At 39.3% G+C, this 20,906-nt stretch overlaps 1 pseudogene; it reads right to left on the bottom strand.

Annotated features, from left to right (window-relative positions):
- Positions 1–213: 213 nt before the first annotated feature.
- Positions 214–14,817, bottom strand: LOC122116439 (annotated as a pseudogene).
- Positions 14,818–20,906: the final 6,089 nt, after the last annotated feature.

The raw sequence follows: 20,906 nt of genomic DNA, 5'->3' as shown, positions 1-20,906 counted from the left end.
GAATAGGGCTCTGCTATGAAAGTGAGAATTCATGATGATTATAACTACTTAAAACATCTCTGAATCTCAAAAAAATTAAACAACACACAATCCGTATTTTACGACTGCATTTCTACCAGCTATTCTGCAAAGGCTTAATAAGAAGATACTTATGAAATTTTGTGTACCAAAAATTAAATACTAAATTCAATTAATACCTGAGTAAGTGAAGAGAAAGATGATCAGAGAGAGGTCTCTCTGCTCTGCCTCCAGTTCTCAGCCAGCTGTACACTGTGGCATCTTTGCTGCTGCTGGACCTTAGTTGTCTTCTCCAGTGCAGTGGCCACACTGGGGTTGGATTGGGCGTGGTAGGGAGATGAGTTTGGCCACATGGGAGGCCACACTGGGGTTGGGGTTTGGGGCAGTGTGGAGGGGAGAGGAGGCCTTGGCAGAAGCTGGTGAAGCAAGGAAAGAGGCAGGAAGCCGGAGGCTTAGGATGCAGCATGCCCAAAGTCTGCCTGGTTCTGGAGAATGTCTGTGAGTGGGGTTGTTGGGGCAGATCCCATGGGGCCTGGTGGCCTGGTGAGAAGAGGAAGGAGTCTCAAGTACTGCAAAGGAGGACAATGAAAATTAAGATCACAGTGGCTGAACAATTTCAACAACAAAGGTGGGGACATGGAGGTAAACTCTGGGAATGGAGAGGACGGCAGCACTGGGCCAGTGGCGTTCAATCCTTTCTGGACATACCTGTAAGTGTGTGAGGACTGGCTCCACCACAGCTTTGGCCTCACTCGACTTGAACAGGCACCTCTAATGGTCACCTCAGCCTCAGCCTGCCCCAGAGAGCCACACTGGCATAGATGCTGAAGACCAGGCAGTGGCTGAGAGGCTATGCGCAACAGGGTGGAGGAAGCATGGCTGGTGGGTGCAGCTCCAGCCCAGCCAGGTCCAGGGCCACCGGGGAAGTTCGGACTGTAGATCTAGAACAGGCAGTTTGCCCCAGACCAGTGGGACTTCCAGGGACTTTCGTGGTGGCCAACACGTGCATGATGGGAACTTAATAAGCATGGCCCAGTGGTCTCCACGGAAAGGTGCATTCACTCCTGTGCCTCTCCTGTCTTCTGGACTCTCGCTGTCCTCCTGCTTCCTGCTGAAGTACCAGGCCATAGACCCCCCAAAGGCCAGCAGAGAGCCGTTGCCAATGTAAATGCAGGAGGCTCGTTTATTACAGCTCGAGCTGGACTCACAAATCTTCCCTGATACAGCAGGTCAGAAATTGTCAGTCTCAATCTCTTGTTCAGCAAGGTTTTTTTTATTGTGTATGAAGCAGGTGAAAGAATAATTACAACACTGATTTTGTGATAGGTCGGTGGTTCGTAGTAAATCTAGTCTTAAATTTATTGGTTGGGGAATGATCATTTCCAGTAAGGGCAGGGACTTTCTAGCTTAGCAGTTACAGGATAGGTTAAATCATAAATAGCAAGCATATTATAAGTTGGGGTAGGTGGGGCCAATCACAGGAATGCTGAGGGCACTAGTCCTGGATTATTTCCAGACCTAAATTGCTTTCTGATAGAGTTGGGAGATAATCTGTCAGGGCAGTCTGAGATTCCTGGACAGATCAGGGCTGTCTGATTTCTTAGTTATTTTTACTGTTACATTTTCTTAGAACATGAACTGACACTCTTTTTCCAGTAGCAGATAACAGATATTTTCCTTAGATTTTCTGATATCACTGCCAACTTATTTGTCCTCTCACTGACACGTCCAACTACAGAAGTCAACTTCTCCACACCAATGACAGGCCATCTCGGAGATATTCACAGGGCTATGTTTCCTCTCTCCATCTCAGGCCTTTCTACTGAAAGAACATCCTTACTAAAAACTTTTTAGTTGTTTCTAGTGAGGAAGAAAAGTAAGGCCTAGTTGCAGCCATGGAACCAAGAATTGAGGGCCATGGCTAGAGCAAAACACCCTGAGAAAAGATGGATTCATTTTAGTCAAAGACACAAGTCTTTATGGGAACTCTCATTCTAACTGATTTTCTTCCTAGTAATATATTCACAGAATATGTAGACTATGTAATGAATGAACAATGACATATGCATAATATTTGCGAATATGGAGGGAATTAAGAAAAAACTGCAATGGCCCGAAGTAACTGGTTCTTTGAAAGAGAGCTGGTAGGTTCTTTGTTTGGCCTCTAAGCCTTTTAGCATAGTATTTTGTATTTCATTCAAACATATGAAGTTCTTAAAATGTAAAATCAGGACATATAGTTAAAAATAAGGAAATTTTCCTAATAAAGTATCACAAACTGCATCTTTAAATTCAGAGGTACTTAACTTGAAATTTTTCTCACATTAAATTGCCTTTTGTTCTACCGAAGAGTTGATATTTCAAAATTCCTAAAGAGAATTATTTTGTTTTCTTTTCTTCCTTTTTAAGGAACCATAGTGAGGTCCACCTGTTTCTGCTGTGAGCTCTTTCTTCCACTTACTGCCCAGTTGCTGTCAATACTCATCCCCATACGAGACAAGCAGCTCACATACTGCCTTGATGACATGACAGGTTTGGTAGAAGATCTACCTGTGGTACTGAAATGCCCTCAGATTCTGATTCTCAGCATACCTGCCACAGTTCATATACCTAAAGTTGAAGCAGGCACAGCAAGGAAACCTAAGAGGGTAAGTTTCTGCTCTCTTTGGATCTACTCCTAATACTCATCCACTCTAGAACCCTAAGTGCACTGTTTTCAAAGCCCAGTTCCAGACTTCTCTTAATCCTTATTTGTCTCAAATAGATTGATTTCCAGATTCTCTAAATTGAGTTAAAGTTTATGTCATAGATTTGGGTGTGGACATGTACTCTGTTTCTAGATTAGCACACATCCTTTGACATTTGGCCCAAGTAATTTTCCTTAGATTGGACTCACTCATGCACCTGTCTCCACTATGTTCCCATAGAAATTCAGAGAACCCTTTGTCTTATAAAGACAATAGAGGGAAATTTGTTTATTCATGATGTCGTTTCATGATAAGACAATGGTTCCCCATGGCACAGGGCTGCAGGACATATCATAGACCCATTGCTTTCTGAACCTTACCACTGCTCCAACTCTGCTTCTACGTGTTTGAGTGTACCCTAATAGACTAAAGTTCTTTCTTGTAGGTTGTTAGGGCACTATGTACTTTGCAAAAACTAGGAAGAAAAATTATACTTAAATACTCCTACAATGAAATTGTCATTTCTATCTCCACATGTGTTTCGCAATTACTCAAGGAATATGATTTATTCAACTACTGAGGGTAATTCTTTGACTCATATACAGTATGAGCTTTATAGATGCAGGATCTATGAATGAAGTTAGGCCCTTTGGTTTTTCTTCTGATGTCTTAATTTTGTCTCTTATGGAAATTTTTATTTTAATACAGTACACATATATATATGCATACATACATACATACATAGCAGAGCTAATGATTGAACTCAGTAACTAAACTTACCTCTTGCAATAAAAGCACTCTACCACTTGAACCACTAGCCCTTTTTGTGTTGCTTATTTTTGAGGTATTTTTTTGTCTGTCAAGTGGCATAAGCTCTGTGCCTGAATGTTGTCCTTCAGCTCTTCAACTCAAGGCAAGCTCTCTACCACTTGATCCACAGTGCCACTTTTGATTTTCTGGTGGTTTATTGGAGATAAGAGTTTCACAGCCTTTCTTCCATGGGCTGGATTAGAACCATGATACTCATATGTGAGCTTTCTGAGTACTTACTAACAGGTTTGAGCCACCAGTGTGCAGTTTATTTTTGAGGTATTATTTCCCCTGCTGTCCTGGGTTGCCATCCTGCTTGTGCTTGCCTGGGTTGCTGGAGATACTTCACTTTATCCAGCCATTGTACTTCCACTCTAGCTGGGATAACAAATGTGCACCAACGTGCTCAGCCATTGGTAGTAATCGGGGTCTTATAATCTTTTATGCTAGGACTGGTATCAAACTGAGATCTCATCATCTCTATCTCAAAAGTCCAAATTAAAGGTTGAGCTATGGAACCCAGCTATACTCTTTATATTTTATTTCTTTTCCCTCAAATAGTCATAATTTTGAAAGCACCAAGTACAGCAAAAGAAAAATGGAGATATGGGAATCCATTGAGAAAGGTGTGATGATCAGGGTGCAAGTCTTGTGAAGAGAATATCTTCTTAGGAACCATGAAAATGACTGCTGGACTCACTCCAGATGGCCTGGGATTTATCTTTTGCATCTACACATAGTAGTTTCTCCTTTTTGTGATCTGAGTTTCAGAAAGACAAGCTAAAGGCTTTTGAGTAATAATAGGCAAAATCACATTACTTGATTCCAGTGATGCTCTTTGAGCCTGCATGGATTGTGAACACATAGGATGCCGTCTACACATCTGAGGGGATTTGTCATAGTCCTAACAGAGGCTCCTTAAGCGTGAATGCACTTTGCCTCTAACACACTCTGTTTATATGCACTATACTTTGATCCTAAATCAGAATGTCCTTGTTTATGCAGATTCCACAAACACATACAACTATTTTGTCCATGTCCTAGCAATGTTTCATTGGAGGCACAGGGGGACACATGGAGTTAGAGAAAGGGGAGAAAGGGAGGGCATTTCTTACCATCCAGGAGTACCTATTGTCAGCATCTTTGTCTTCTATGAACAAGCCCTCATAGGGGCTAAAGTGCAAACCCAATGGCAGATCAGATTCCTCATTCCATACTCTAAGCCCAGCCTCAGGAATACTGTACTGATGAATTCTCAGCCCAGTGGATAGATTGAGGACTGAATGGTCATAATGCCCCTTGTCCACCACATTATCTCTTACAAATATAGGTGGCCCATGAACAGTGTAGCTGTTGATGAAGAAGTTCTGACACTGCTCACAATCTGAGGCAAGACCAGCAAAAATTAGTAAAAAATATGTACATTCCCAGATTTAACAATCATGAGAAAGAGCACAGAATGCATATCATTGTCACTTAGTTCTTCATGTGAAGTTACTAGAGTAAACCAGTAATTGGGGGCCAAATGACCTGATGAATTATTATAAAAGCACATTTGCCTTCTGTTTGAACAAACGCAGAGGGTTACTTACATAGGTAATCATCATCCTGGTGTTTACGGATATCTTCATAAGCATAACTCTTTCTTTCCTGTAGGCTGTATATGCTCATTTTTAACTCTTTTTTCCTACGTCCATGTTGAAAAACAATGGTTTGTTAAGTTTGGGATCAACAATGTTTGTCCCTATTTCTTCGGAAAAGTAAAATTTCTTACTACCAAACTATCATCTATTCTTCTCACATAATCTGGTCCCCCATTAACCTTTGACTCAGAGATGCAAAGACTTTACTTTAACACTAACTACAGGTTTCTAATTCAGTTTTAAGTTTTGGCCATTCCCATTTTCAGGTTTAATTTCTACTTCATTAAATCTCTTATAAAGTGGTCATTGTTGAATTTATTCATTCAGAATATTTGTTGAGGGTATGTTAAGTATTGAGCAAAGACCTGGACATACAGGATTGAAAATGTGTGGTAACAGATTTATTAGACACTTTGCATGTATCTGTTATTTTACCTTTTACTTATCGTTTTCAGACAACATGCAGGCTGTACACATTTTTCTTGCCAGTCCTGGGGCTTGAACTCATGGCCTGGGCACTGTCTCTGTGCTTCTTTTGCTCAAGGCTAGCACTCAACAACTTGAGCCACATTGCCACATCTGGCCTTTTCTGTTCATGTGGTTCTAAGGAATAGAACCAAGGGCTTCATTCATATAAGACACATACGCTACAACAAGTCACATTCCCAGTGCAGTCTGTGCATCTTTATCCATGTTCTTCAGATTAACATTCAGAAGTTCAGGGAAATTGTAAAATGTGTCATGACCTAAGTGCCTCCATGTGGATAATAACCCAAGTGTGTAACTTCATTGTCAAATTCTTATGTGCTGCTCATTGGAAACCTAATTACTAGTTCCACAGCTAAGTTCGGCCTATGTTTGAACTTTCCAAAGTCCACCTCACATAGTCAGTTTACCCTCATCAACCTTGCTAGAATTTCCAAAATTAGTAAATTTCCCAAGTTATTTTCTCTTACCCAATTTTTGTTTGCAGTATTGTCCTTGTGTATTTGCTTCTCCAGGAGGGAACACTGGTTTCTGGGCCTCTTCTAATCCACTTGACTTTGAGAAATTTATAATTCCTGAGAACTTCTTCAAACTAGGTTCCTTACCTAAGGTTGTCTTGGGCATTCCCTTCAATGAAAGTCACATATAGAATTAGAATCTATTTCTTAAGGCTTTCGTCTCCTATCACTTTTCTCTCAAATCCATATAAGTTAGACTGCGGGAGGGAGAGCACTTGAGAATACAAACCAAAGAGCAAACAAGGTCTGTGAATGAAGGAAATGAAGCTTGGAAGAAGACAAGGCTAATGGAGACATTTAATGAAAGAGAACACGGGGAAAGTGGAGAATTACAAAACTTGGCTGGAAAAAGATATGACAGAGCAGTGAGAATAGGAAGAAATTATTGGCAGAAATCTATATGGACAATTAAGTACATTCAAATTGCAACTAGGTATAACAGATGACTGTGAAATTAGTTTGATTTTTTTCTATGTAATTTTGCCTGAAAAAGTATGTACCATCTAATAATTGTATAAATTGGTATACATGTCTGTTTTTCATGTGATAAGGTAAAAAAAATGTGATACGGTAAAAAATGAAAATGTTCATCAGACAGACTATAGTGACTCATGATTGTAATTCTAGCTATTCAGTAGGCTGAGATGTGAGGATTAAGGTTGGAAGCCAGCCCAAGCAGTAGTAAGACTCATATCCACTTAACCACCATAAAAGCCAGGATTGGTATTGTGGTTCATGTTGTTGAGTGCTAGCCTTGCTAGCACACAAGGAAGGATCTGGAACAGTGCTTAGGTCTTGATTGTAAGTCTCAGGCCCAGAACCAAAAAAATTTCACCAAAGAATCTTGTGAATTATTAAAATACAGCATCAATGGGACTAAGCATTTCTTTCTGCTTTTTTTTCCAGTCCACGGCCTGGGCCCTTTCTCTGAGCATCTTTGGCTTGAGGCTAGCACTTTACCACTTGAGCCAGAGCACCATTTTCAGCTTGCTTTTCGTTTATGTGGTACTCAGGAATCAAACTGAGGGCTTCATGCAACAATGCAACTATGCAACCATTAAGCTACATTCCAAGACCCTAATCATTTGTTTTTGAGCTCAGATATAAATTTACTTTCTCTGACATCTCTAGTTGAAATAAATTAGTTGAAATTGAATTTGAAGATGTTAACTTCAGTATTTCTCAAGCCTGTTGCTTTTACTTAAATTTCAAAACTGATTAATTATTTCATATATTGATTATAACTTATTGTTTAGCCTGAAAATATTGAGGGGGGTTCAGTTGAGACCTCAGACATCTGAAGAAAGATCAGTTATTGTCCAACCACTCAAAAGACTCACATGTAAAGGCTACAGCTAAACAAACAACTATGGAAAATTCCAGAATCAGCTAACTAGAGCTCAGAAGAGGGGACCAATCCTCCTCTTCCTCACAGAATTGATTTTTGAAATTAGCCTCAGAAGGATATGTATCTATGTGAAATATTAGGTCACTTTTTTTAGTTGTCACTTCTAAGCCATCAAATTTGAAACTCTTTAGGGCTGGGGGCTGCTTCTTAACAGAAGCGTCTTTTTTCAATAGAAGGAATTTTCTGGGTATCAGTAAACTTTCCTTAAAACTTACAAATAGTGTGGATTTATTGGTGCATCTATCAGTTTGGTATAAGAAAATGAAGAGAGGTTGGAACAGAGATTGGAACAATCATTCAGTGAATGGTGTGAAGGTGTATGGCTAAGATAGCTAAGACTTTATAATGCTGTGTAAGTATTTATGAACTTGTAAGTGCCTTTAGAGAAAATGTATTGGTAGACTTCACCACCACTAGGTGTTATCTCAGACACAATACATTTTTAGGTTTCAGTTTTCTCATCACGTAAGTGATTATAGTTTTCTATTTGCCTCAATATGTTGTGGTAATATTCAAATATATTTGTTCATGGGACATTTAAAATAAAGTCTAAAATATTGTGAAAATAAAGTAAGTGGTAGTGATTATTGTGGAAATGAATTGAATCTTAGAATGAATATGATAAGAACAGAAGAGATCAGGAAAAGGAAGCAGATGTTCCTAGGGCTTCTTCTCTTACTTGGAACCATGAAGAAAGTTTACTCATCAATAGAATTTGGGAGACATTTATCTTCTGACGCTTACTCTGTTCAGTTCTGAAGGTCACCCAAGAAGGTTTGACTAAAAGTGATGAGAAATCGGGATTTTGGTTACAAAATATCTCCAAACTGTGGATTCTCATTTTTGAGAGCAAATCTCAGCCAGAGAGAAAAGACTCTATTTTAGGAAAATGTTTTCTGAATTATCATTAAGGCTTGTCCTTATATTTTTTTCTTAAATTTCTTCAATCCTAGACAAAACCCATCTTTGCTTCACTCTGTGTTCATAAGCTATCTGTTATAATTTAATTGGCTTTTGGTGACAAGAAACACTAAGCAAATTAGGAACAAGAGGGAAAGATTATTTATTTAAATAGCAAACATCATGGTCAACTTAGTTTCATTTCAGTGATGAAGGATTGTTTAACACACATAAATCTGTAAGCATAATGCAACACGTAAGCAGATCAAGGACAAAAATCACACACTCATTTCTCTGGATGCAGAAAAAGCCTTTGAGAAAAGTAAACATTCTTCTTTTTTCATTTGGTCAGTTGTGGGGATTGACCTCTGGGGATGGATGCTATCCCTCAGCTCTTCAGCTCAAGGCAAGCATTCAATCATTGAGGCACAGCACTACTTCCAGTTTTCTGGTCGTTTATTGGAGATAAGAGCTTCACGGACTTTCCTGCCCGGGCTGGCTTTGAACTGTGATCCTCAGAGCTCAGCCTACTGAGAAGTCAAGATTACAAGTGTGAGCCACCAATGCCCAGCCAAAGTCAGCATTCTTTTATCATAAAAGCCTTGAAGAAACTAGTGATACTGGGTATATATCTCGATAGGATTATGGGTATATGTGAAAAATTAAATCATTTCTGCTAATAGCAGGAATGACACAAATGTCTATTTTTTCACCTTTTTCCCATATTGAATGCAATCAAGCCACAGAAATAAACAAAGAGAAAGAAATAAATAGGTCAAAACGGAAGAAAACTTTTAAATTATGCTTGTTCACAGATAACATGATCCTGTATTTAAAAGATCCTAAAAATTTATACAGAAAAATACTAGATCTGATAAATGCTATTGGAATTGTGCCAGAATATATGATCAACATGTAAAAATCATTAGCTTGTCTGCGAACAATGAACAGTCTGGAAAAGAAATCAGAAAAATCACAATAGTCTCAAAAAATTAGCTTAAGATTGTGCTTAACTAATGAAGTAAAAGACTTCTATAATGAAAAGTATAAAACCTCAAATAGAATTGAAAGCCAACCTGGGCAAGTAAGTTTGTGAGACTCTTATTTCCAATTAAGCAGCAGAAATAGGAAGTGGTGCTGTGGTTCAATTGGTAGAGTGCTCACCTTGAGTTGAAGAGGTCAGTCAGAGACAACACTCAAGGCAACTGTCAGGACTGACGATGATGATGATGATGATGATGATGATGATGATGATGATGATGGTGATGATGATTAACTTAAAAATGGGCACTATGGATTGCATTTCATTCTTCCAAAATTATAAGTTGAATTCCCAATCTTCAAAATATTATTTGGAGATGGAGCCTTTGGTAGGTAATTAGGGTATGATGACATCATGGAGGTGAGGCCCCAAATGGATTTAACTTTCACAGAAAAAGGAAAGAAAGATCCTTTCCATCTCAACTGTTCCTCCTTTCCCAGTCATGAACATACCAAGATTTCATGTAGATACACAATGAGATATAGGCCATCTACAAACCTAAAACAGATCCTTCGTTAGAACCCAGTCACACAAGCATACTGGTTTGAGCTTTCAATCTTTCAGAACTATGAGAAATAAATTTTTTCTTTAATTAACTCACTGTATACTATTTTGTTATGGCAGACTAAGTTGAACACACAATGAGAAAAACACTGAAATTCACCGTTTTTACAAAGATACATAAATCTTTGTATGTGGCTAACAAATGTATGAAAATATGCTCAATATTACTAAGCAGTAGGAAAATGTAAGTAAAATGTCAATGACTGCTTAGGATGCCTACCATAAAAATAAATAAAAGGATGCTGAATGCTGGGCACTGGTGGCTCTTGCATGTAATCCTAGCTACTCAGGAGGCTGAGGTCTGATCATGGAGCAAAGCCAGCCTGGCCAGGAAAGTCTGTAAAACTCTTATCTCCAATAAACCACCAAACACCAAAAGTGCCGCTATGGCTAAAGTGGTAAAGCACTAGCTTTCAGCTAAAGAACTGAGGGACAGCACCCAGGCCAAGAGTTCAAGCCCCATGACCAACAAAATAATGGAACCTTTGTTCGCTGCTGGTAGAAATATAAAATAGTGCAGTTGCCTTGGGAAACAGTATGAAAAGCACTCTAAAAATTAAAAGCATAACTAGCTTATTATCTAGCAATCCAATTCCTGATATACATAGAGACAAGAAGGAAGGAGGAATGGAAAGAAGTAAGGAAACAAGGAATGTAAATAGATCCTAAGTAGATATTGGCACATTCAGGATAACTACAGCATTATTAATACTATTGACAGTTGTAAAGAGGTTGCATAGGAAAACATAGACATTATATATGAGTTCCAAATTACATAACCACATAAAGGAAGAACAGTTAAGGTTCACCTGTCTTTTCCCAGGTTTATCCAATGTGAATAACATAGACAGGGGTAACATTTCCACAGTCTATCATGGATCTTTGGCACAGAGTACATTGCAGATTCCATGTTCAATTCAAATCAAAGACATCAGGCTGCAATTCTGTGATTTCTGTCACCATTCTCTCTATCTGGTCTGTTCTTTCTATGTGAACTCTCCAAATGAAGGCATTTGACCACATAACTCCTCTGTGATATATAAGTGCATACCACACTGGAAACCCTTCAAAAGCACAATCTTACTTGCGTCAATTTGACCAACAGATGAATAATACCAAAATCTTGAACAGAGAATCAAGTAGAAATGGACCAATCTCTCCATGACTTTGATAGCATTTATTCTTCTCTCAACTTCATTAAGAAATTGGTTCTATTTTTGACAGTTTCCATTTTTGTTGAGATTGTTCAATGGCTTTCTCTGCGTGGTTATTTCACTAAATGGACTATCTTCCATGGTCTTTCATGAGATTGCAAATGACTGCAAATAAGTCAACAAATATATGTGTTCCAGGTGTTAGATAGAAAATCAATGCATCAAGAAAACATGGAATATAATATTGTATCAAATTGCTGTATGTACTTATCTACGCAATAGAAAGTGATGAGGATCACTTTTTACTTGAATTTTACCCTACTAAACATCTAGCAGAGTCCTACCTCTATGTCTCTCACATCCCTTGGATTTTTGCAACCATCATCTAACAAGTTTCTCTTTTACCAAGTTTCTAATTTTTTACATTGCTATCAGAATTTTTACCAAAACTATTTTTAATAGTGATTTGATAAGTTATCGGAAGAGAGCGAGATTAAGGGACAGCAGTGGTGATAGAGAGATACTCATCTTCCTAACAACTCCACTTTCATCCTACAGACGAGTGAGAAAAATCAAGCTCTTCCATCATCCATACTGATGTTTTATTATAACTCACTCAACAGAACATCAGAATAAGTTAAGAGTGAGTCAATTACAAGTGGCTCATCTCCAGTGATTAATTAAGCACTGAAATCATTTTGGTGTTACTCATCCATAACCAAATGCAGAATTCTCTTCTTTTTATTCACCATCCAAAGAAACCCAAAGTGGATCTATGGCTCAAGTGGTAAAGCAATAGCCTTGAGCCAAAATGTTTAAAGGCAGTTCCTAGACTCTGAGTTTAAATTGTAAGATTTATGTCCGCACACAAAGAAAATGTGTTCCCAAATATCTGTACTTCCATGTTCTTTGAATGTTATATGAATGATCTAGAGATAAATGGTGTCCAGACAGATTTTAGGCTCGTGCACATTTTGTAATAAACAAGATCTTCCATTCAAAAACTGAACTGGAAGTAGTGTCATCTGTGTTATGAGGAATGGACCACACATACTGTGGAGACTTTAGGGGAGCAGTGGAGAAATCTTTGCTCTCATGTCCTCGGCTTAACTCAGGACAGTCTTTTCACATCTATTGTTCCCCAAAGCACTTGGTGATCATCTGACTCCAGTCTCAAAGGGCTGGAACTCTTATTTCTGAGAAGAGTTTATAAAATTAACATGAGAAGTCATTGCTTAATATAGAGAAACAAGTCAACAACTTTATGCTTTTAATCACTCTGCATGCCTGAAAGTAATAATGCTCATCACTTGTGTCCAAATCCTTTGAATAATATTCAAGTATATATATCCTACTCAAAACAATGAAAGAATAAGAATTCTTGGTTCAGTGAATGCTTAAGAGTAAAGAAAGATTTCCCATTGCACCTAGGTTACCTCTGCAATGAAAGATTTCTCTTTATAAATTACGGAGATCTGTGACAACAATTTTCCCACATTGGGTTTCTTTTCTGTGTTAATGTTTCAATGCTTGCTGAAGGTGGACATCCAGTCGATAGACTTCCTCTAATGCTTACTTTTATGGAGATTCTGTCATGTGTCCAAGTCTTTGATACCTGTTGTGATATACTTTTTGCTGAATGTGTTTCTATATTTGTTGTATTTACGTTTTTTGTCGTGGATTTTCTCAATTTCACTGAGGACTGACTTCAGATTAAATGTCATTGAACATTTCTTTCATTCATTATGTTTCTTTCTCCTATATGTCAGTTCTCTGATCAACAATGAGGTATGCCTCCCAGATGAAAGTCTCTACACACTGGTAATGTTCATCAGGTTTCTCTCCTGTGTGTGTTCTATAAATTAAAGTGAACATGTTTTCTCCTGTGTGTTTCTGATGCAAACAGAGGGATGAATTAAAAAAAAAAAACACATTTGTTGCATTCATAGAATTTCTCTCATTTGAATGTTCAGTGAAGAACGCTCAGCTGAGCCTTCTGGGTAAAGGGCTGTAAAGTTGCTGCATTCATGAGACTTCTCTCCTGTGTTGGTGCTCTGATGCAAACTGAGTTTTCTTCCAGGTGAAAGACTTTCCACATTTATTACACTCCTAAAATTTCTCACCTGTTTGAATTCCATTATGCTTACTGAAGTCTGGACTCTGGTTGAAGGATATTTCACACCTGTTATAGTCACAAAATTTCTCTCCTGTGTGTCTTCTCTGATGATCAGTAAGTTCTGCTTCCGGGTAAAGACTTTCCACACTTAATACATTCAGAAGCTTTCTTTCCTGTGTGTGTGTTTTTGATGGACGTTAAGGTCTGCCTTCTCAGTAAAAGATTTTTCACACAGGACACAATCATAAGGTTTCTCTCCTGTGTGTCTTCTGTTTGTGTTAAGTAAGGTTTGCCTTATGGGTGAAAGATTTTTCACACTGGACACATTCATATGGTTTCTATCCTGTATGTGTTCTCTGACGTTTGTTAAGGTGTACCTTCCAAGTGAAAGAATTTCCACACGTTACAATCATAAGGTTTCTGTCCAGTGTGTCATATCTGATGGACAGTAAGTGCTGCCATCTGAGTGACAGACTTTACATATTTTTCGTATTCATAAAGTTTTTCTCCTGTGTGTTCTCTGATGGAGTGTAATGTGTGCCTTCTGGGTGAGATACATTCATAAGGTTTTTCTTATGTCTGTCTTTTCTGATGATCAGTAAAAGCCTTCCAGGTGAAAACCGTTGCAACCTCGATACATATATAAGATGTCTCTCCTGTGTTTTTTCTCTGATGATTAGTAACAGCTTCTTTCCAGGTGAAGGGTATTACATACTCAAAACATTCATAAAGTGTCTCTACACTGTGGATTCTCTGATGGATGTGAAGGTCTGCCATTTGAATGAAAGATTTTACATACGTGATATAATCATAAGGTCTTTCTTCTGTGTGTCTTCTCTGATGAACGGTAAGGACTGTCTTCTTGGTAAAGGACTCTCCACACCTGTTAAAATCATAGGATTTCTCCCCTCTGCGTCTTCTCTGATGGATAGTAAGTAGTGCCTTCTGGTGAAAGATTATCCACATTTGTTACATTCATAAGGTTTTTCTCCTGTATATATTATCTGATGAAAAGTGAGGTATGACTTTAGCCAGAAAGACATGCCACATTTGTTGCATTCATAAGTTCTCTCTTTTGTATGAGCTCTCTGATACATGCTGAAAGTTGACTTCTGGGTGGAAACTGTCCGATCCTCATATTCATAAGGCTTGTCTTCTGTGAGCATTTGAGGTGGGAAAGTGAGGTCTGACTTCCGAGAGATATAATTTTTTTCATTTTATATACTCATTGGAGTTCTCCTCTGCATATTTGCTCTGGAATTTTATAAGGTGAATTTCCCTACTGATAGGTTTTTCACATTCATTACCTGAAAAGGATTCTCTCTTGTGAATATTATCTGATGAGTAGTGACTGTACTTCTTATGTAGAATGTTTTTCCTTATTCAGGGCATTCGGATGTTTTCCTCTGTCCCTGAAGTATCTCTTGGGCAAAGAGAGGACACTTACCATAGCCTTCCCTATATTCATCATGGTTATAGGAAAGCTGTCCCACATAAGCCCAACTTTGTCTAAAGAATATTGTCTGTGACTGAAAAAAATCTCCTTTTTTACACCACATTCAAAATATTGCTACTCATCTTTTTGATCAAAATGCTCCAAATATCTCAGGGATTGTTCAACTACGGGAGACAGAGCAGGCCTATATGCACCATGCATCTCATCAGGTTCAATATAGAGAAGCATGTTCTGGCACTCAATGAACTCCATAATTTTCATCCCTAAAGACTTTCCATTACTCCCAAAATCAGCTCTGGGTTAGGTTTTGAAGTCATATGAAAAGTTCTTACTAATTTGTGACAGGTACTTCACAAAGATAGTCATGTGGACTTTCCTGGCAGGTCTTAATCATGTACTCCATTTCTTGAACATCTAAAATGAGACATAGAGCCAGGTGCTGGGATCTCATGCTTATAATCTTAGCTACTCAGGAGGCTGAAATATGAGGATCATAGTTCAAAACCAGCCAGGCAGGAAAGTCCTTGAGACTTTGCCAATGTTGTGATTTGAACTGATAGCCTAGCAGGCCCAATTGTTGAAAGAGTCAAGGTGAGGAAACCAGCATGTGAACAACTGAGGAGCTAGGCCATTCCTAGGACCTGACAATGAGCCGCAGGGATGACCAGGATAGACATAAATTCATACTTGAAATATAGGATCTGTATTGATATATATGTGTGGGCAGCATCTTGCATTCGGTGCATTTCTTCTCCTTAATTTATGTCTAATTCATGATGGTATTGTGAACTTTACTGAGTATGGTGACAGATATAACTGTACTGACATGGATGACGACCTATTCCCATTGTTATAAGGTTGCCTATGCATTCATTCTCCATCCTAGCTGAGACCCAGGACTTCCACATTTGAGGAAATCAGGCGCAATGACTGGCTTCTGACATCAGGATGAATCTTTTGTCAGGCCTGGGATTTGAAGTCAGGTCTGGGTAACCCCGTTGCACTGTGGGGGAAGGGAAAGCTCATCATCCCTAAAGACTAGAATGTCAGGCCTGGTCCAGGGCCTGATTTGAAGTTCCAGCAGTGGAAAAAATAAGAAGCTTACCTTTTTTAAACATAGGATCTCTATTTACATACAGGTGTGGTATGCATTTTGCTTTCAATGTAGTTATTTTTTTAATTTTGAGTCTTATTCATGGATGTATTGTGTATTTTATTGAGTATGGTGACAGGTATATCTGTTTTGCCATGGATGACAACCTATTCCCATGGCTATAGAGTTGCCTATATAGCATTCTCCATCCTCGATGAAGCCCAGGACCTTCACAGGACAGGAAATCATGTGGATCCATTGGTTTCTCACATCAGGATGTATCTTTTGGCTGTGCTGAGGTTTGAACTCAGAGCTTAGCAGGCAGAATTGGGGAATGGGTCAAGGTGAGCACACCAGCTTGTGAGCCACTAAGGTGCTAGACCATTCCCAGGACCTGAGCTCGTGCCCCGTTAGGGTCAATATACACATGAAATCATAATTTAAAGACAGGAGTTATATTTCCATACATGGGTGGGCGGCATCTTGCATTTAGTGTACTCATTCTCTTGATTTCATGTCTTTTTCATAGATGCAATTTGTATTTTACTGAGTGTGATAACAGTTATAACTATGCTGACATTGCTGGCAACCAATTCCCATGAATACAGAGTTGCCTACATAGCATACTCCATTATAGCTGAGACCCAGGACTTTCACAACATAGGAAAACTGGTGCAACCATTGGCTTCTCATATCAGGATGAATCTTTTGGTAGTACTGGGATTTGAACTCAAGGCCTAGCAGGCTCAAGTGGTGGATGAGGCATGGTGAGCACACCAGCACACGAGCCACTAAGCATCTAGGTCTTTCCTGGAACCTGAGATCAAGCCCCAGTGGGCACTATCGTAGTCATAAATTCAGAATTTAAACAGAGGATCTCTATTTCCATACATGGGTGGGCGGCATCTTGGGTTCAGTGTAGTTATTGTCTCTATCTGGTGTCTTACTCATTGATATATTGTGTATTTTCTTGAGCATAGGATGACAGATATAACTGTGGTGACCTGGATGACAAGCTATTCCCATGAGTATAGAGTTACCTATGCATTTTCCATTCTAGCTGCGACCCAGAACTTGCACAGCACAGAAGAACAGGTGCAACGAATGGTTTCTCACATCAGGGTGAATTTTTGGAAGTTCTGTGATTCGAATTCGAGGCCTAGGAGGCCCAACTGCCCAATGGGTCCACATGAACAAACCAACCTGTGAGCCACTAAGGAGCTGGGCTGTTCCCAGGAGCTGAGAACAAGCACCAGGGAGGCCACAAGAGTCCTCAATCCATCATTGAAACATGGGATGTATATTCACAGCCGTGTGTGGACTGCTTCATGCATTGAGTGTAGTTATCCTCTCTATTTTGTATGCTATTCATGGATGTATTATGTATGTTCTTGAGTATATATGACAGGTGTAACTGGGCTGACATGGATGACAACCTTTTCCCATGGCCACAGGGTGGCCCATGCATTCTCCATCCTAGCTGAACCCCAAGACTCACACAGGAAAACAGGTCCAACGTCTGGCTTCTGACAGGATGAATATTTTGGCACTGCTAGGATCTGAATTCAGCACCTAGCTGGCCCAATAGGTGAATGGATCCACATAAGCACACCAGCCTGTGAGCCACTAAGGAGCTAGGCCATTCCCAGGACCTGAGATCGAGTCCCAGGGGAAAGGCAGGGGGAGCACAATAGTCATCCATTCATAAGCTGAAGGTAGTAAGCAAATAAGTACTTACCTGTATTGAGTAGGAGAGATGGAGAGCTGTGATTGAATCCAATCTACCCTGCGACTACCGATTCTTGGATCTTCCCCAATGCCTCCATTTAATGACTGTGATGATTATGGTCACACTTCATCAACTCTTCACTAAAAATAATCGATACCCCATTTGTCTTGACTATCATTTCCTACTCGAATTCTTAGGAACTACTCATTCAAGGAAGAGATTGGTCATATTTCATGGCTCTTCATAGGTCCGGAATTGAGTATCTCAGGAACTCCTGCCATTCCCTCAATGTAGGATGGCTGACCAGGATTCGACTTCGGGGCCTCCGTTGCCCGGTCATCCTGTGGCTCCCCCGACAGCCAGCAGGCCTTCAGCCACACCAGGTCACCTTCAATCTGCAGTCCACCCTGTTTGTTCTTACCATGGTCAACATTCAAATGAAAATAAACCTAAAAATGCCAGTTGGAACTTCCCGCCATTTTTTTCTCCACTGGCTTTTTATTTTTTCCTACAACCCTGGGGTCCTAGGATCCGAGGATGGGCTGTGGGTCCAGAGGCTGCAGCCTAGGATGATCAGACCCGAGGCAGATTTGCCACAACTTGAGTTCAAGCCCCAGGTCTGGAGAAAATATTAAAAAATTGAAAAATTATGAATGAAGCTCCCTAGCTCAGAATTCGCGCCATTTTACTGCCAGAGATGGGATGTGAAATCAGGTCTTTTGCACTGTGGGGGAAGGAGAAGCTCACTATCGTTGAAGACTACAAGGTCAGGCCTGGTCCCAGGGCTGAATTGAAGCCCCAGCTCAGGCAAAAATCATATGCCCACCTATGCTACACATAGGATCTCTATTTACATACATGTGTGGAATGCATCATGTTTTCAGTGTAGTTGTTCTTTTTATTGTGTGTCTTAGTCAGAGATGCATTTTATATTTTATTGCATATGATGACAGATATAACTGTGCTGACTTGGATGGCAACCTATGCCCATTTCTATAGAGCTTCCTACTGCTTCTCCATCCTAGCTGAGACTCAAGACATTCTCGAGACAGGAAAACAGGTGGATCAATGGGCTTCTCACATCAGGATTCATGTTTTGGCAGTGTTGGGATTTGAACTGAGAGCCTAGCAAGCCGAATTGGCAAAAGAGTCAAGGTGAGGACACCGGCCTGTTAGCAACTAAGGAGCTAAGTCATTCTCAAGACCTGAGGTTGTGCCCCAGTGAGGGCCAGGATAGGCATAAATTCATACTTGAAACATAGGATATGTATTGCCATATATGTGTGGATAGCATCTTGAGTTCCGTGCACTCCTCCTTATTTTGTGTCTAATACATGGAGGTATTGTGTATTTTACTGAGTATGGTGACAGATATAACTCTGCTGACATGGATGATGCTCTGTTCCCATTGTTATAAGCTTGCCTATGCATTCATTCTCCATCCTAGCTGAGACCCAGGACTTCCATAGGAGAGGAAAACAGGTGTAAAGACTGGCTTCTAACATCAGGATGAATCTTTTGTCAGACCTGGGATTTGAACTCAGATCTGGGTAACCCTGTTGCACTGTGAGGGAAGGGAAAGCTCATCATCCCTGAAGACTAGAATGTCAGGCCTGGTCCAGGGCCTGATTTGAAGTTCCAGCAGTGGACAAAATAACAAGCTTACCTTTTTTAAACATAGGATCTCTATTTACATACAGGTGTGGTATGCATTTTGCTTTCAATGTAGTTATTTTTTTAATTTTGAGTCTTATTCATGGATGTATTGTGTATTTTATTGAGTATGGTGACAGGTATATCTGTTTTGCCATGGATGACAACCTATTCCCATGGCTATAGAGTTGCCTATATAGCATTCTCCATCCTCGATGAGGCCCAGGACTTTCACAAGACAGGAAAAGAGTTGTAAGGATTAGTTTCTCACATCAGGATGAAACTTTTGGCATTGCTGGGAGTTGAACTCTGGGCCTAGCAGGCCCATATTTCTAATGAGTCCATATGAGCACAACAGCTTTTGAGCTACTAAGGATCTAGGTCCTACCAAGGACTTGAGTGTGAGCTTCGGGGTGGGGTTTGTGCACCATATTTATCCATTCATAAGCTGAAGCTTGTATGCTAATAAATACCTATTTGTATAGAGAAGATGTGGCAAGCTGTGTTGGAATCCTATCTACCATGTGACTACCAATTCTTGGATATTTCCTAATGACTCGATTTCCTGAATGTAATTATTATTGTCACATTTCATGAAGTCTTAATTAAAAATAATTGTTGTGCCAGAGTTCTTGCGTATCATTTCCTATATGAATTATGCATGAACTTCTCAGCTCTTCCCTAGGCCTGAATTCAAGCACTAGCCCGAAAAATATAACATTTATAGACATTTTAAATGTTATTTATATTTACATCTATATATTCAGTCTGTATCATGTTTGTTGTAGTGATTCATTACATATTATTATTGATTGATTGAATTAATATTTATTTTATGGACTGTGAGTGCACCTATATCATTTATTACATTTATTCCAATCTATTCTGTAGCATGTAGCTTTGCATACATATTATGTACATCATACCTGACACTCAGCAAGTGCACAGAAATGGAAAACAGGTGTCTCACTTGGATTCTTACTCCAAGATGAAATATTTGGCAATGCTGGTACCTGAACTGAGGGCCTAGAAGTCCCAATTCATGAATGGGTGAGTGTCAGCATGGCAGCCTCTAGCCCATTCAGCTGCCAAGTGGATCCCATGACCTAGGATGGAGCCACAGGTTTGGCCAAAATAGTAGTACCTTTCTATCTGGTATATATAACAGATATATATATATATATATAACAGATATATATATATATATATATATATATATATATATATCTGGTATACACATAAATATGTATTTAGATATTTTGAAACTGCCAGTGATGTCTATGTTATCTGGTATACAGATAAATATGTATTTAGATATTTTGAAACTGCCAGTGATGTCTATGTGGAATTAAATGACATATACTACATTCGTACAGATTCTCAGGTGTTTAGTGAGGACTCCATTTAATGAATAGTATTCCTCTAATGCATAATAAACTATGAATTGAAATCAATCTGTGTTCTGTGATTATTGGGTCTAAATTTATACTAGACTGATTGATGAACTACTCATCCAACCATGACATTGATCATATTTCTCTTGCGTTCCTATGGACAAACAATAGTTTCTTAGGCTCTCCAGCCCTTTGTATGTAGCATGACTGGGATTCAAACTCAGGGCCTAGGTGT

The sequence above is a fragment of the Dipodomys spectabilis genome, unplaced genomic scaffold (genome assembly GCF_019054845.1).
Source record: "Dipodomys spectabilis isolate Male_0828 unplaced genomic scaffold, ASM1905484v1 ptg000134l, whole genome shotgun sequence".
In the NCBI taxonomy this organism is placed as follows: Eukaryota; Metazoa; Chordata; class Mammalia; order Rodentia; family Heteromyidae; genus Dipodomys; species Dipodomys spectabilis.
Note: the sequence above shows the minus strand (reverse complement) of the source record. Positions and strands in the feature narration are given on the sequence as shown.